The sequence below is a fragment of the Pinus tabuliformis genome, chromosome X (assembly GCF_031772625.1).
Source record: "Pinus tabuliformis cultivar Carrire ecotype Pingquan chromosome X, CPIR1, whole genome shotgun sequence".
Classification (NCBI taxonomy): domain Eukaryota; kingdom Viridiplantae; phylum Streptophyta; class Pinopsida; order Pinales; family Pinaceae; genus Pinus; species Pinus tabuliformis.
Window position 1 is genome coordinate 1511308253 of NC_142308.1, and position 15008 is coordinate 1511323260.

Here is a 15008-nt window from a genome sequence, read left to right on the forward strand (position 1 = left end):
TGATGGAATGTTTTCAATAGCTCAATACGAATGTCATACTGGAGAGGTAACTAGAAATATGAAAGGAATGATTTAGAAAGCATCGTGAAAATGGAATAAGAGGTGGAGGGCTAGTCTACATACCATTTTGTGGCATCTCCAGTGAGCATGAATTGGAAGAGCCAAAGATGATTGGAGTCATCGGTTATGGATTTGGAAAACACCACATGTGGAAGTATCAAACTTGGTTGGTAGGATCCTCTCCATCAATACGCTCAAACTTTGGGATGTGTGAGGGAAGTTTAGTTAGCATAGAGGTCCAACCAACATCATGGTGTATGGGGTCGTTTATCAACTCATTAAGATCCAGTATGCTTAACCCAACCATAAATGGGAGCATGGGGGCTGTCAGAACGGTTCATGAGACTATTCCGCCTCATGTGACCATTAGTATAGAACTAGAGCCAACATGAGTTTTGGTTCATGGACCAGCTGTGGGTCGATACATCGTGAGGATATGTAGTGAACAAGGTTCGGAATGAGATGAGGAATGAGAAGGACAAGGAGAAGTGTCAGTATGGGGACTTGGAGGGCTATGAACTCAAACCCAATGGGGACAAGTAATATGCCCAAGTAGAAACTGTGGTTGAAGGCCTAACAGTCTTCGCGGCAGGTGGCGCAATGATGGAAGGATACATGGAACATGGAAATAGTGAAGGGAGATCAATAATATATCCTTTGTCTCTCATGCGGTGAGATAACTTTATTATCATAAGTCTTAGCTTAGCGGTGTAAACCAAGTGCCCTTTGGTTGAGGTGTGCTTGTGTGTGCAAGTGTATTAATTCATTAAGGCCAAACCTTATTTAAAAAAATAGAAAACTTGGTGTAACTAAATTGAAATAAATAACAAAAAATGAACGGCAAAACAATTAACTAAATCCCACCAAAACTTGGTTTGCAAACACTATACTGCTTGGTGGCTAAACTAATGGGAAATATTCTGAAACGGTCAAGAGATCTGAATGTCGATGTGACTCGGATCAAGTGACACTAAGCTTCTCGAAAATGGTGCAGCAACAATAAAAAACCAGAGAGGAAGATCTCTATAAAAAGATAGGGAGATGGGTGAAACACCTAGGGCAATTGATGGGATCCTAAGGGAATGACCAAGCAAGTTTAAATGTGAAACTATGGATGGTAGCAACCTATCTTAATAGATCTAGAAAAAAATATTACAGATCTGGAAAATGTGGTTGAAAGAGCTGCAGAAACTCAAACTTCTCACTCACCTAAACTCCTCCTAGAAATGTGGAAGTGTACTAGAACCCCTATGGCAGGCTAAATTTGACTTCGACGAGTAAATCATAGTGGATGAAGGCCTAGGTAGGATGATACAGAGGTTAGACACCCAACAGAAATCTCTCTGCAGAACCAAGAAACAAATCTGAGAAAAACCCTAAAACCCAGAAATTGCAGGTACTATTTTTCTGTAGGGATCATACTTTTTGGACTCAAATGTGAGTTCTAAATACGAGATCACACTTTTTGGGCTGAAAACTCGGATCTCTATTTTGAGGATCCCAGTCGGCAAATTTCGTAAAAAAGTGTCGCCTTTGTCGCCACTGGTTCCTGTGATATGTGGAAACAACCAGAAAGCTTGTGGAAGTGAGAAATTTATGAGATCTAGGGTTAGAAAACTAGGAAACATTAAGAGATTTGAAAAAAGAATAAACTCTAAGCTAAAAAACAAAGGTCAGCCACGTTTTTTCATATGAAGTTTTAAACCTAGTGGAGTCATCAATTTGTGGATCTAGAACTACTCATAGAAGAAAATCGTACAAAAATTCTGATCGATGCTATGATCATAGTTAAATAGTGAAAGAAAGAGTAATAACCCCAATAATCAAATGGAAACGAGATATATAAAGAATAATTTTATAATAATGCATGTGAAGAGAACAGATAAATGTTACCAGTCCCCCTCTATTGGATGGGTTCTTGGCTATCCTCAAATGTCTTCAGCTTCTGTAGAGTCTCTCTCCTCTATAATGCATAAACCCAACAAAAATATGGTGTGCGGAAATGAAAATGATGAGAGTTACAACAATGAGTGCAACATTGAAAATAATCAAAACTAAATAATCGATGGAAAACCCTCCAATTTATAACAAAATATTGAGTTATCCTTGAATAATGAGAAATAATAAAATATTATTGATCCCATTCTTGGAATACCACTTGGAATATTTTATTATATTTTTCTAGGAGGGAAAAAGCATTTAAAATTTTATTTAGAAATAATAAATAAATAAATGATTTATTTATTATCTCAAGCAATAATAAACAAATAAAGATTTTTTTAATTATTCTGAAGGGATCTAGTCAAATTCAACAAAGAATAATAATGAATTATTCTTGTAGAAAATATCATAAGTAGTGATTTAGTTGGTTATTTTTCATGATTGGGTCAAATATGACAAGGAATAATAATAAAACAATGGTTAAATTATTTATTCTTAGAAGAGGATAAATTAAATAATGATTTATTTAATTATTCTTCGTGGAATTGACTATAAATTACTTAAAAAATGTGGTTTATTAAGTAATTTCTCATAGTGAAAACAATTTTACTATGGTGAAATTGGCTTTACATGGTGTGCTTCAATCCATCTATTAAACTAGGCAAGATGATCATTTTTTTAGTGATAAGAGGGGTATGGGCACTAGTTTTGAGACGACTAGGGTGCACTTCAAATTTTCAGGGGGAGCAAGCTAGGACAACAAGCGTCGTAACTAATTTTTATATTCATTAATATATATATATATATATATATATATATATATATATATATATATATATATATATATTTGTGTGCGTGTATGTGTATAGTAATTCAGAAATTAAAATATAAAAATTAGAACTACTATTAATTTTGAAACTCAAATTACAAAATAAAATGTGAAATTCTATCACAAATTCTCCTAATTAGATGAGTAATAGAAATATGTCTCCATTAATCTATTATAAGACTTTTATTAATTAATGATAGTATTATATTGTATATATATATATATATATATATATATATATATATATATATATATATATATTACTATTATATATCCTATAATCATAATGTATGTACATCTAATATACATTATTAGTCCAAATAATATATAATATAAGGTATATTTATATTAGTTATATAATGCTCCATATATGTTTCCCCATTCTAGAGTTTTTGTACTCAAATCTTTGGCCATCAACCTAAACAATTACTATATGATGAAATATGTAATAACGATTTTTTTTTCTAATGAAGGTATCACACCATATTCAAGACTAATCTATTTCATCTCACCATGATCTTTACCTAGGCTCATAGCCCACAATAAAACAAATTTAAACTCATGCAAGGTGTTAACTTCATTCTCCATGTCTTCTAATGGCTAGAAAATCTAGTGGTACAACAAGATCCATAACAAATCCGTGTTATTTTCTAACCATCAACACATGTGGAACACTCCCATCTGCAATTACGAGAACAACTAACCATTCAGAAACCATTCAGTAACTGTTATACTTATCTATATATATATATATATATATATATATATATATATATATATATATATATATATATATAGATATATCTTAATTACGGATATATTATAATGTATACCTTACTACTTATTAGTTAATATTAAAACTTGAAATATATTAATATATATATGATATAGATGTAGCACTAATCCCTTGATGTGGGTGACACAAATGAATTTAATGTTATTCATGACAGACAGTAAGAGCTAGTACTGCCAGCTACAGGGCAGCGTGGCTTCCGAGGATCTCACCTTGCACAAGATGGATAGTCTTAATAAGGGCGGATCTGGTAGGATCTCGGCATTAATGGTTTGCTCTGTTCAAAGTAAAGTAGTGGTAGTTATAATCATGGCGATCCTCTTTATTCCCTTCACAATTAGCATTCAGTCCTCTTGCTCTAGGCCTTGGTTTGCTACGGTTTTTGGTCGCGAGCAGGTCTCTGCTAACAGAGTCAAGCTCCGTGCCTATTCTCTGTCATTCTAGAGGTGGTATTACTATGGTAAGGGTCCTTACGGCAAGATAAACGTTGCATTAAGGGGTAAGCCTTCTAATGCTCTAGAATTTCGAATTGCACAATTCTCATCTCCTTCTCAGGCCTACTTTGCGCACTTGTATCAGTCTCTGGTTCAGTCCTTTTACCCTCCTGTCGTTATTTCTGGTTGTTCAGTGCCTTCCCCTACGCTCCTCAATATGGTTCGCCAGAGTGGGAGGAATCGTTCTGGGGGGAAACGTGGTAGCAACAAACGTTTGAAGGCTAGCTATTCTGTGGATCCTGAACAGTCTCCTGTCAATCTCCCCTCCTCTCAGGTGAATGTGCCACCTCCGAGCCTTTTTTGCAAGCCAGCTCCAAATAGTGTGTTCCAAACCACGCATTTCATGTTCTAAATCAATCTTAACAGGCCTTTGATCACTGCTCATATCATTATTATCCTCTCGGAAGAAGAAAACCAACTTTATCCTTTGTCGTGCATGGCTCCTAAGCCTTCTCAAAGCAGTGAGCAATTAATGGATGGGGGAAGCGAGAAGAAACATATAGGTGATAAGCTTGGCAAGGATGAAGTTCCCAGAGTTATTTCGCCTCTTGAAGACAATATCCCAGTGGCGGGGGAAGGGATTTTTTGAGCCACTAATCATCCCATGGCGAACCGAGCAGGTGAGAAGGCTGGCAACGAAGATTTGTGGATTGGCAACACGTGTCCGGTAGAGGAGAAGCCTCCTGGTGAGGACGTGGAAGTTTAAGGCCACCTGGGTTTGTTCTTTCTCTCTTTTTGGTTTTGCTTACGTTCATATAACTACTTCGAGGCCATTCTGTTTACAGTCATGGCTCAACATCTTCAACCTGATGATTTTGTTTCCCTCGAGAGCAGTGGCAGTACAATTACCGTCTCGTTCGCCAAGGAAATTGGCTTTCTTGCTTTCATGTTTCTTCTTATGTTCTACTCATCTATCTCTCGATTCTATATATGTTTTCGAGCCTTTTGTAATTGGTCTTCCTAGGTTCCTTCTATACTGGGGAAATTTTGCTACGTTGAGTGCTCTCGGGTACTGTTATCTGAGGCCTCAACTCCTTGTAATACTATTTTACTTTTGAGTTAATAGAATTTAGTCTTTTCCGAGAAAATATATATATATATATATATATATATATATATATATATATATATATATATATATATATATATGTAGCACTAATAATGTAATGAGTGTAGATGATTTTAGACTACGTCATATCCAATGACTACTTCTTCTTATACATAGTGAAACCCCTAAGTATATACCATCTAACATATATGAGACATTTTGATGCTTATCATGTACTCGTCAATGATGATCAACAAAATGAGGTTAATATCTTACTTTGATTTTAAGTTCCTTTGATTCCTCCCTTCACTTCATATCATATATAGAGTTTTGAATTTTTCGTAATGTACTCAAGTGAGATTGACCTAAATAGCTATTCACATTTTGAATAATCACCATTAATTCATCTTATATATATATTTTTAATTGTTCACATCAATATGGTACCAACCTAGCCATACTGTCTTACCATACCACATATGTATTTCTAGAAAATTTTGATTAACAAGCAAAATATAAATTTCAGTCTCTTAATCTATCTTAAACTAACCTAATATACATATATTAGTAATAATATAATAACATAATAACCAATTGTGTTACAATTAAATGAAAAATACCATTTAATTTCAAACTATATAAAATTATATCAATTTCTTTCATTTATTATACCATCTAAATATTATACTTAATAATGTTTTATATCAACATTTTAAAAAATCATCTTTATCAATCACTTAGATATTTAATTAAATGCAATATTAGTTATATAAATATATTACTAAATAAACACTACACATAATTTAAATTTGTCAACTAAAATATAAATTATTTACATGTAACTTAACCTATCATACCATTATGTGACTATAATTTAACTTTATATTATTGAAAAAATTACTTAATAACTCTAAGTTCTTTTATTAACAACAAGCCAACATGATTTATATAAATGTGAAAAGTACCTTTTATTTTTAAAACATGTTTTCAAAACAATTGTAATACCATGCTTCAAACAAGGTGGTATTGTTCTTATGATACCATATATGTATATATCTAAGATATGGTATATATATATATAGTAAGCTATAATATATCATGGTATATAAGTATATATATTATATATAAAAATATATTATCTAAATATAGGTATACTATATATTATAATATAGTATATTATATAATCATATACTATAAGGATACTATAATATACATATACTATACTAACCTTATATTTAAAGGATTACTATATACTATATATATATATCGAAATGCATGGCACATGCATGTGGCTTCTTGGTCATGATAGGTCATTGGTATGGAGGATTTCTCGGATTGACAATGGATTTGCCTCCCGTTTCCATTTTCTCAATAGCCATGGCGTTGTGGGTTTATTTCTCAGCAAGTTGTGAGGAAAATCTTCAATGATCCCATAAGGGTTGTGGATCCCAAGACAAAAAGGGTTAGTTATAAAACCCGAGTTGAGAGATCATGATTTCAAAAGTTGTGATCAACGGAAGGCTAGGGCATGGGTGCTATTAAATTTAATGAAGCAGTATGTGAAAAATGATGTTGTGAGCATTTAAAAGGATGTCCTAAATCACATGGAGTATATGGTTGTTGCTTATCTATTATGCAATTACTCTACCATTTTTTCATGTGTCTTGGCACTTGTTGGGTCGGATTGACTTGCATGAATTACTTGAGTGATTGGTGGTTGCTTAGACTTTCAATAAGGTAATAAATCAAATAATAAATGGCCGACCTCCTTTTGTTGTTTAGAGTATATGGGTATATTTTATTTTTATTTTCTGAGGCTTTAATCATATATATATATGTATATATATATATATATATATATATATATATATATATATATATATATATATATATATATATATATATATATACATGACAAGGATCGTAGTTGCATACACATCGGTCAATGAAATTATGGTTGACGGATATAGATATGGTATATATACGTATGAGTGGGTTCTTGAGGAGGACTCAAACTTTCGATTGGAGCCTCACCTTCAGTATGAACCCCAAGTCATCTAAGGGGAGTGCATGCAGCTCCTTTCATGGGTTGTACATGACATTGTATCTGGAATGGTTGTGTGGTTGTGAATTGATTTGTGATTTTTAAAAATTGGTTCTCATTCAGGCCACACATAGTGCACCAACTACTTTGGCATTATGTGATGCTATAAAGTGTTTAATTCTATTCTACAACTTATCTTGAAGATTTATGACATAGTCATTCGAAATTACTTTTGCAGACTTCTCACATGCTTTATTCTTATTCTATTCTTATTGGAAATACATGTGGACATTATTATTTTTGAAGGAAGAGAGATTCGAGAAGCTCTCGGGTTCTGAATAGGGCTTTTTGTACTGCCCTTGAAGGGTCTTCAAACACAATTCTTTTCCATGTTTAGTATGATGGAAATTAAAAGTTCCAAGGAGTGAAATTGAACTTGAGAAAAATGAGCAATTATGCCAACCACTAGCTCCATGGGGATGCAGAAATATACCTTAAAATAGCTATGATATTATGGTAGGAGAAACTTTGAAAGCTGATTTTCAACTAAATTTTGTGGGGAAAGAGGATTTATGTTATCATAACTCATGAAAGAATATTTATTAGAGATTAAGTAACTAAAGAATAGTACTTGTTGAATGCAATACTCAGAAATATGAAAATCTTAAGAAATACAAAAAACTCGCTATCATATACAGTTTAATGGTAAGACGAGATGTTGTTACTTGTGGTTCATAATGTATAAAATCAGATTTCTTGTTTGACCTCTTAGTCACCTCGGTTGTTTCACAGTGTCTAATGTCATTGATAATGGAATCATATGTTCATTATAATTTTCTTGTAGAGAATATTGTGTGTTCAATATTCTCGTTAGCCTTGTTGATCTCTTACATGAAGTGTAAATTGGCCCCAACACATGGCATGGATTGACTTTCTACAAGGATAATAATTTGGCTTAAGTGTTCTGTGTATTGAACACTCAATATCTTTTGTTATCGTTGAACCTAATCTCGTTAAATCAATCATTACACATTGGCCTCCACACATGGAATATTAGGACACACACACCAGAAAATTTGGGTTATGGTAATACTCTCGTGATGAACGATTGGTGATTGTATTCAAGGGTTTCAATAGTTAGAAATTAACCCTCAATTTATGTTTTAGGGTGTGGCCATCCTCCGAGCATGAGAACATGACCCCTTCGTCTAGTACAAATAGCTTGTCAATCATTTTGACACTTGTAAAATATGTGGCTTCTCAATTCCTCTTCATGAGATTGAGCGACCTGTTCCATAAAGGAATTCATTTAGAAGTTTTATGGGTTTGGCCCTGGTACAATCACTATTTCTACGAGAAAACCAATCTGGTGAGAGGATAATCGAAAAATTTCCATTATGAGTTTAAACTTTAATCAAACCCTAGTAATGTGGTGAAGTTCAACCCCTTCCTTTATGTCATTGGGCCAATACAATAGACTCAGGAACCTTGGCTTAGCAAGACAACTAGCTGAACCCTCTATCTCAGCAACAAACAATCTCAACCTTATAGATCTACAATGTGACCTCAAACTTAATGAGTGGGCCTTGTAAATTAATAATCTTGCCCACCCAATAAGCACAATAGAACCAAGAAATTTGGCCTCTTGAATCGATCTTCAACCTCCAAATTAAAGATTTGGGCTTAACAAATGCTAGGTCACTAGAGTGCATCTTTCAACATCAAAAACAATGATATTGAGTTAGGTTGTCTTTCAACACTGAAACCAATGATCTTCACTTAGGGTAATACATCACGTAATTTAGGGACACTTATATATATATATATATATATATATATATATATATATATATATATATATATATATATATATCTTAATACTCATATATATTAATACTATATTACTATATATACTTTACTATATATAGATTAGGTATACTATAATATATTTTATGATATATATATGCTATAATAACCTTATAGTAGATGCCATGTATATATGTATATATATATATGCTCATAAATATTAGTAATGTCATTGTAGAATGATTTTGAGGGTTAATGATATTTTTAGGAAAATATTCTCCAATGGCCTTTTTTTACAAGTTGTTAAAATATCTTCTTGGGATTCATGGAAGTGGAGATTCATGCAAGTGAGTATACGTGGAAGAGTGACAAGGTAACTTAGAGTCTATCCATGGATTACGTGATTCATAGGCCATTGAAAGTCACGTGGCATCTCTTGATCATATTAGTTAAGTGATCAACCCTCATACTAAGAAGCGTTTTGCCCACCAAAAGTATGGTTTCATTTAAAAATGAAATAAGCCTACAACTCCCTCACCTTTTTAGTTTTCCTTTTTCATCATTTAATTGGATGCATTCTATCACGCCCGCTTATAGCGAGGTGCGACACCACCGAACACTTTCTTTTCACCAATACTTATGTTCCTGGACTACGCCTACTTTCACTTTAACATTACTTAGCTTATGTTTCGCAACTAAGTAAACATACGTTTATCCTTTATACCAATGAAGCCCATACTCATTCATTATCCATAGCAATTATAACAAGAACAACAACAATTGCAATAGTATAAAGGGGAGGGGCACCTCCCCATAATGTGAGTCTCCCGAGTCAATATATTATATAATCATCATTTTTACAATGTACAGACTAAGTCCTTGGGAAACCCCAAATTTACACCTAGCCAAATTTTCACAACTTCGGCAAACTTGGTTGCCCAGCTCGTCGGCACCTCTGCACGGTCGCCGCACGACTCTCCAACCCGTCGTTCACCTCGTCGCACGTCTTTGTTGGTTCGCTCTTCTTTTGGTCACAAACGCCCAAACTGTGTATCCCTGCCCACACGCAGTCCCGCTTGCCAACTCTTGACAAATGCCCAAATCGTGTGCACAACACGTAGTACCACGTGCCCAACTCAATGGCCTTCGGTTCAAACCTCCATTTCACCTTCGTGCACACTTGCACAGTGGGCTCGCGCTCACCCGAGTCGCCAAGACACCCACGCCAAGTCGTCGGACAATGTGGGTGCCACACATCGTGCACACCCTTCTCCAACCGGCGGGCGACCCTGCCCGCGCCCTTCACCCAAAACCAAGAGGTGTGTTTCACTTCCGTGCGGCTTCGCCCAAGAACGGGCGCATCTCCAAATCTGCGCCCTCCTTCCTTTTTTGCACCTTCACTTGTCCTACTCACTTCTCCTTGAGCGATGAGCGATTTGGATGATTTGAAATGCCATCTACGCACTCCCAATATATACACAAGGTTGGAGCGTAGTCTGGATGTCCAACCGACAGTCCCAACCTACTTCGCACACCCCTACTTCATTGCAAATTCGCCCAACACACCGTCGGCTTGTCTACATTGTAGGTCGGCCTCCATAAGTTGTAACGCATGCCATCACGCCTATAAACATGCCAGCTGTCCTCCCTTATGCGCATTATATCTTCACACTTCAAGAGAACTTGCATATCATTCAAGCTGCAACCGCATGACCGTCGCACCGCAGCTCGCACAACTGGTCATCGCACTGTCGTGCATGACCGCCCGTCACACAACCGCGTTTGCCCATGCACGCACCCGGGTCGCCCACGCCCAAACACGTCGCACATCTCCGAAGGCCTTACATCCTCCTCCACCTGAAACCGTTTTTGTCCTCGACAACATACCATCCTGGTAGCCATCGACCAAGATCATCATCATCCATGATGTCGACTCCTCCACACAAGCAACCATCATTGCAACATATATAGGGCCTCATCTCCATCATGCTTCGGCTTAGTGACCAACTGCCACCAAGCTCACCATACCAAGGTATGTACCTCCACGATATGCTCTCCATAAGATGTCATCTAGATCCATATGTCATCATTTGAACCTCTGTCATGATACTCCAACATAATGCCAACACATCTCTTCCCACTGCTAGCCCTCATGCTTGAACTAGTCGGGTGATTAGTCCAACTATCACGCTCAAACCATGAGAGTGAACATCCTCATGCCACCATCAGTCATTTCTCAAAACATCGTGTCACATCCTTGACTCATCAAGAATCTATCTCCATAATCCACGCTCAGGTCCATGGAACTCCATCCACCTCATCTGCAAGATGCTGTCCATGATGTTTGGTGTCAATGAAATCAGCCACATCTATCCCAACATCATCATGTGTGAAAAGTAGTTGAGTCTCAGCTCAATCCATGCCCAAGTGCAGCCACCAAGGCATCATCATCATCGTAACTCCATCACTTCAAAGTGTCTCATATCGATCCTCCACATCAAGTCACTCTTCCAAGCCATGCCCATACATGTACTTTGAAAGTATGCATCCCATACTGCATCAAAGTCCCTTGACCTCAGACCCTCAATGCATGAAATCCTCTAAGTCCACCATATATGAAGTCCCTAAAAGTCACAACAATCTCATGTCATCATGAGCTCCATGCATCATCTCCAACCAACATCTCCATGTAGTAGGAATGCTCCATAATCTGCTCACAACTCCATCCAAGTCCATGGTCTTGTTGTACAAGAGTGCACAACCTCTCCATCGACTCATAAGTAGTAAGTCTCCGTGTCACATCAGCAAATCCATCTGCACAACATCCCTGCCTTGGCACTCCTCATTGGATGTCCATTGACACCTCTACAAGTGCTCCCACATAATGTCCCTGCATAAGACTGCCATGCTCCATGCCTCCAACCTGATGTCCATAACTATGTTGCCCATGTAGTGCAACCAAGTAGACCCATCACAACAATCGGTCATCCTCATCCAAGTCTTCAATCTTTGGTCTAGTGAACTCGGTCACCCAACCATATCATCATCATGTCATGAGTCCCTTCCATCATAGCTCCTCCATGAGAGTGTCCACCAAGACTATCTCTTGGTCTCGGCCATGAGAAGTCCACCCAAGAGTGTGCCCTCCAATCTGTCCATGAGTCATGCCGGGCACTTAGCCATGCGGCTAAAGCATGACCCAATCATCCACAACGATCATCAAGTTCCATCCTTGTCAAGGGCCTTTGCACATTCTACCATAAGGTCACAAACAACCCCAACAAGTCCTGCAACAATCAACAATCCTTGCTTCTCCATACAACGTCTCATCCTAGTCATCCATGGTAAGATCCTCCATAGCATAGGCAAACCAGCTTTGCCCTTCCCTGCATATGGTCCATCTACCAAATGCTCAAATGAAACGCGAGTATCAATGGTACTTACATTATCATCATGAGGCTCTTCCTCATTCATCCATGTCCACAAACTGCACGATCTTGGTCCAACTTGATCATCCTCAAGTTCATCCTCCATCATGGTCATGTCTGCAACATCTTCAACTGTCACGGCTTCCTGTTCCTTGTTAGCACAATCTGCAACTTCATCTTGCTCCATTGTCCAACCAAGTTGAAGAAGCTCTTCTTCAATATTCCTTTCCAAGACTGCAAGCTCTTCTCGAATCTGGGGATTCTCTTCTTTCAACCGCTTCAACCTGTATAAGGTAAGCAAGAGCTTCCCTTCACCTTCTCCCAAACTTGCCATGCCTTGTCGTTCAGCTTGGTCCAAGCACTAAGCTTCACCTCTGCTAAACCTGCTTCCACTGTCATGAGCAACCCTCCTCAAACCGAGTCTTGAAACTACCTTCAAATGCTTCAACACCTAAACCTTGTTCAAGTCTCAATATCACCTGTCATCAACTTCAAACCTTCACGAGCAAACCTTGCTCTGATACCACCTGTCACGATAGTGCAGTGGGATCAGCACTTCATCATCAACCCGAACACAAGCTCTGATACCAATTGTCACGCCCCTACACCTGCGGTAGTCTTCCAACCGCTTATAGCAAGGTGCGGCACCACCGAACACTTTCTTTTCACCAATACTTATGTTCGTGGACTACGCCTACTTTCACTTTAACATTACTTAGCTTGTGTTTCGCAACTAAGTAAACATACGTTTATCCTTTATACCAATGAAGCCCATACTCATTCATTATCCATAGCAATTATAACAAGAACAACAACAATTGCAACAGTATAAAGGGGAGGGGAAACTCCCTGTAATGTGAGTGTGCCCAAATCAATATATTATATAATCATCATTTTTACAATGTACAGACTAAGTCCTTGGGAAACCCCAAATTTACACTTAGCCAAATTTTCACAACTTCGGCAAACTTGGTTGCCGAGATCGTCGGCACCTCCGCACGGTCGCCGCACGACTCTCCAACCCGTCGTTCACCTCGTCGCACGTCTTTGCCGGTTCGCTCTTCGTTTGGTCGCAAACGCCCAAACCGTGTATCCCTGCCCACACGTAGTCCCGCTTGCCAACTCTTGACAAACGCCCAAATCGTGTGCACAACACGTAGTACCGCCTTCCCAACTCAACGACCTCCGGTTCCAACCTCCGTTTCACCTTCGTGCACACTTGCACGGTGGGCTGGCGCTCACCCGAGTCGCCAAGACACCCACGCCAAGTCGTCGCACAATGTGGGTGCCACACACCGTGCACGCCCTTCTCCAACCGGCGGGCGACCCTGCCCACGCCCTTCACCCAAAACCAAGAGGTGCGTTTCACTTCCGTGCGGCTTCGCCCAAGAACGGGCGCATCTCCAAATCTGCGCCCTCCTTCCTTTGCTGCGCCTTCACTTGTCCTACGCACTTCTCCTTGAGCGATGAGCGAGTTGGATGATTTGAAATGCCATCTACGCACTCCCAATATATACACAAGGTTGGAGCGTAGTCTCGTTGTCCAACCGACTTGCCCAACCTACTTCGCACACCCCTACTTCATTGGAAATTCGCCCAACACACCGTCGGCTTGTCTACATTGTAGGTCGGCCTCCATAAGTTGTAACGCATGCCACCACGCCTATAAACATGGCAGCTCTCCTCCCTTATGCGCATTATATCTTCGCACTTCAAGAGAACTTGCATATCGTTCAAGTCGCAGCCGCATGACCGTCGCACCGCAGCTCGCACAACTGGTCGTCGCACCGTCGTGCACGACCGCCCGTCGCACAACCGCGTTTGCACCGGGTCGCCCACGCCCAAACGCGTCGCACATCTCCGAAGGCCTTACACATTCCTTTAGACCCACAAAAAAATACTCCATATCACCTCATCACAAATTCCTTACTTTGTCAAATACAACATATTTAACAATTGACTGAGGTATCGCTCATCCCCACTAGAAATCTTTTGGACCACATTTATATATATGAGAGACTTATTATAGCAATATATACTAAGGTTATAAGATACTCTTATATACATATTGATAATATATATATTAATACAATTATATATATATAGGATATATTTATATATATATATATATATATATATATATATATATATATATATAAAAGATTATATATATATACAATGATATACATTATAGAATATATCATTATAATATTAATATCTTATAATATATAAATCGAATATATTATAATGATATATTTATTTTATATTTTTAATTTTATATATTATTAAGATAATTGTAAATAGAAGACTTAATGGAATAATTAAGATCTACTATAGATTAGAAATTAATTTATATGGGATGGAATAGCATTTACAAGACAAGTATGAAAGGTTTTATGTCATTTAGCATGAAGATTTATGAAGGGTTCTGGGACATTTAGAAGGAAGTATGAAGCTTTCTACAGGTTGTAGTGACTTGGGAGAGTTGCTCAAATATTGATTAGTTAGTGAGCTTGGGATTGTCTATCATCGTGGGATTGTCTATCATCAAAAGGGTATGTAGGT